The sequence below is a fragment of the Diabrotica virgifera genome, chromosome 1 (genome assembly GCF_917563875.1).
Source record: "Diabrotica virgifera virgifera chromosome 1, PGI_DIABVI_V3a".
NCBI classification, from domain to species: domain Eukaryota; kingdom Metazoa; phylum Arthropoda; class Insecta; order Coleoptera; family Chrysomelidae; genus Diabrotica; species Diabrotica virgifera.
The window spans coordinates 281,773,505-281,778,061 of NC_065443.1; positions in this window are offsets into that span (position 1 = coordinate 281,773,505).

Below are 4,557 nucleotides of genomic sequence, written 5' to 3' on the forward strand. Positions count from 1 at the left end.
GGCGACAGGACTATTTCTTTTTCTTATCCTTTTGCTTTTATATTGCAAACTCCTCTTTTTTTGTTTTTTTTTAATCAGGTGTGTTCCATTTTTATATTTTGCTAAATTTCTTTTCTCTAATTGTGGCATGTATTCAGTCAGTACTTAGGTATACTTAGCAAAAAAATAGAACTGGCAAAGCTTAACCTAAAGGTATATTTAAATAGAAGATGTTCCTTAGCATGGGCAGTATTTGGTCGATTAAAAACAGTATTTAAATCAAACTTACGAAATATTCTAAAAAGGCAAAAACGTTCGATCAGTTCATGTTGCCAGTTCTCACATACGGAACTGAAACTTGGGCTTTTAACAACAGCGTGTTCCAAAAAGTAACTCAGAGAGCTATGGAAGGGAGAATGCTCAACATTAAGCTCAGTGATTGAAGAGATCAAAGACACATAAGAAGACGATCAAAAGTAACAGATGTAATCCAGAAGATTGCCATGTTAAAATGGAACTGGACCGAACACATAGGAAGAATGGAAGACAACCGTTGGACAAAGCGAATTATCGAGTGGCGACCAAGGGCAAGCAAAGCAAGTAGAGGCAGACCTCAAACAAGAAGGACTGGTGACATCAAGCGAATGGCGGGCCACGAATGGATGCAAAAAACAGCAACAGTTATGAATGGACCAGTGGCGGCTCGTGGCCTTGGAGACAGGGTCGGCAAGGTTTTTTTGTCTCCTCATATAGGTATACCATCAAACTAAAAGGCTTAAATCATCATAGGAGACTTTGTTGTTTTTTGCTTTTTTTTTATTTGATGTACTTGACATTCTCTCTTGTTTCATGGTGTTTCGACAATACGTGTTGATTCTTTTGAGACAAGGTAAATCCCGTTTATTTGAGGCAGAAATTGGTGGTAATAAGAAAATTGATAAACAGTTTGTTGTAATGAATTGCAGTACTTACTACACAGAATTATACATACATATTGTGTAACTTATCCCACTTTCTGAACATATTTGGACCAGCATAATTTTTAAGTATCTAACTTGTAATAATACATATCTTGGAAATTCTTTGGCGAAGGTAACTTTTAAATTTTAAATCGTCAAAGAGGTCAAAAATTTGCAAATCTTCAAAATTCAAAAAACGAGTATCTATTTGCATATAATAGTAGGTATCCAAAATTTCAAGATATACTTACTCGTTTTTCGAGGTATGTATCATGTCGTTGTCTTTTTTGGGGTGGTTCAGAAATATCAAGCGAATCCAAAACGTCACTGTGTATATATTGGAAACTACTATCATTACGAAAATCTCTGAGATTTTGCACCAGCTTTCGTATTCTATTTTTGGAATAAATAATGTCAGTTGACTGATTTTGAACAACAAGGAATATCTTGGGCAAACTCTGTCTTAAAAATATTTAAAAGAATATTAAAAGAGTAATTATTATTTAATAAAGTTCTCAAACCGATTGCTTCACGGATCGATGTATCGCCACTTTCAAAATCATCGCCTTCGATAATAAAATCAAAAACTTTCAAAAGCTGTTCACGAAAATCTGCTACAGATACTAAAACTATAAGAGATAATCTGCTTAGATAAAACTAACCGAGATTTAAAATTTCAACGCGTCTGACAAACTGTTCGCTTTTTTTTTCGAAACAAATTTGTTCTAAAGCAGTAATCCGTTTAGGTGAGCTAAACTGGCAAGAAAAGACGATATTCTTTATTTTTTACACGTATCATGTAAAACTAAATTCATTATATGCGCATAATAGTGAGTAAATAAAGCTTGTGATGCAATAGTTTTAACGTTTGCCTGGAGACTATTCAATTCACCACTCATCACAGCAACGCCATCATAAGATTGCCCCAGTTTGCCCTACCAATTTATTTTTGATATCAAAAAATTGGAATCTGTTCTTTAAAACACCAAAAATATATTCTGTCTTATTGCTTTTACTCACATCTCTAAAAGCTAAAAACCTCTCATAAATATTACCACGTAACGCGTATCGAACAAAAATAATTGATAATTGTGAATGACATGATAGTCAGAAGTTTCATCTACTTTCAGTGAAAAGTAAATGGTTTTCTAAATCTCAAATTCAACAACGTTATTCAAAATGTAACTATTTGATTCTATGTATTAGTTCAGTCTGTATTACGAATACACTTCGAATCAGAAAGTAAATAGGTATTTCTAAAACAATTTTATTAATTCTCTATAATTACTTTGATTTTTAACAATTTGAGACTAAGGTTTACTAAATGCTACGTGTGGTCGGTGCTGCTATATGGCATAGAGGGCTGGACACTCAAAAGGAGGGATATAAACAGATTAGAAGCCTTCGAAATGTGGCTTTATCGCCGTATCCTAAAGATACCATGGACGCGAAAGTCACAAATGTAGATGTCCCTAAAAGAATCAACCAAGAACGCCAGCTTTTCGAAAACATCAAGAAAAGAAAAACGGCGTGTTTGGGTCACATCATGCGAAACGAAAAGTACTAGTTCCTTCAACTTATAATCCAGGGTAAAATTGAAGGCAAGAGAGAAAGAGGACGCAAGAAAATGTCCTGGCTCCGAAACGTAAGGCAATGGACAGGGATTCTTCTTCTTCATGTACCATGTCCTTTCAGAACGTTGGTTACCATCATAGCTATCTTAATTTTATTCACTGCCACCCTAAATAGCATGCTGGTGTCAACACTATACCAATCTCGCAAGTTCTTCAACCATGACGTTCTTCTTCGTCCTGGAGCCTGGCTCCGAAACATAAGGCAATGGACAGGGATTAACGACATACAATCTCTGATAAACATTGCAAGAAACAGAGAGTTAATGGAAAATGTGATCGCTAACATCCATTAGTGAATTTGCATTTAAAGAAGAAGAAGAAATGCAAATATGCATTTGAACCTATCACCCATTTTTATAATTGTATACTTTTTCTGACGTCATCTCGAACCCAATGCAAAAAGTTGCAAGTCGATAGGGGCTGTATTTAAAAATCAGTTTATTCGTATTGTAAAAATTTTTTTTAGCCAACAATTTTTTTGTCCTGGCAAGATTTTTAGCTTTTATTTTTAGATTGGAGATGGTTACTAATGGTTAGTAAAATTTTAAATCAAAGTTTTCAAAAACTTGTGAAATACATAATAATCATCGTTTCTACCCTTCTGCATTCTCCTTTTCAGCAGCCGTCCTTTTGAAGTATCGCAAAAATAAATCTCAATCATCATGTGCACCATCTCCTGCGTGCTCTCCCCCTTTTTTCGTCTTTCCAATTTAGCGGCGTTTTTAAACACGCCGGCTAATATTGAAAAGTGAAATTCAAGAGAGGACCGTGTCTCTCTCTGTATGTGTTTGTGTTTATTTCTCTGGCTTACCTACTTTTTGGAGGGCTCTCACATTAATTGCCAGGAAGTGAAGCCAAAGAGCCCTTGCTGACTTCCCCTTTGTCAGAGCCGAAGGTTGTTTTTCACTTTCTAGATTCCAGAGTGAGTGAGTGTGGATTTATGAAGGGGATGTCACTTTTTATGCGAAAAATAAATACAGAATTAACTCAAGATATGATTAGAGGGATCTTGATATTGAGGGATAAGTTTAAAGTCTTCATTAGGTGTTCACTAGATTAGGTAAACAAAATCATCATATTCAGTATATTCTTCTCATGGCCAAAAAGTGCAGCACTTTGTATTTTTATTTATTTGGGTCAAAAGAGTTTCTTTTGTAAGTCTTATCTAAAAGTATAGGTATTTGTGATGAAGTTTTTACCTCGCTATCTGTACTTTAATGAAGTTTTTTTATTTATTTTTTGCAAAACCAATAAAGATAAGAAAGATTATTTCTGTGTATTTAACTTTTATTTATTCGTAATTTTTAGTCATTTTGGATTGATTTTGCAATCAATTTCGTCAATTTCGTCATTTAAGCGACTTTGAAAAAGGACGAATAGTCTGGGCAGATTATCAGAGAATATTCCATTTTTGGGAAAAGTTATTTACCAGAAATTTTATTGCTGGAATCGAATCTTATGATTGTATATATTAATATTATATTGTTCTGAAGCTATTTTCTTGTGGCATTTTTATAATCAAGTATATTCAAATGGGAAATAAGCCACAATTTTACCTAAAAATGATTTTATTTAACGTTTCGACGCCCAAGTCGGGTGTCCTTGTCAAAATACAAAATAATACTAAATAAACAAAAATGTTGTTGCTTAGTAAAAAATTCTTCTAATAATTTATTTAATCTGACTCATTTATATCGGCAATTCAGACACGTATTATACATTTTAAAGTAGACGACTTTAAAATGATATTGCCAATATTGATGAGTTGCGTTCCTGGGACGACTTTACTAAAAGATAGTTCATTCGATTACATGAAATCAATCCCAACTCAAGAATATCCGCCACAAAAAATCATAGCATGTGATCTGTCTTTAAAAAGACAACCAAATGCAACGGTGGCACTGAAATTCTCGCGTTAGAGATTCCATAGTAAATCACGAGGGAAAACCAGGAAAAACCTCGTGATACTATCCCGACATCGTAAG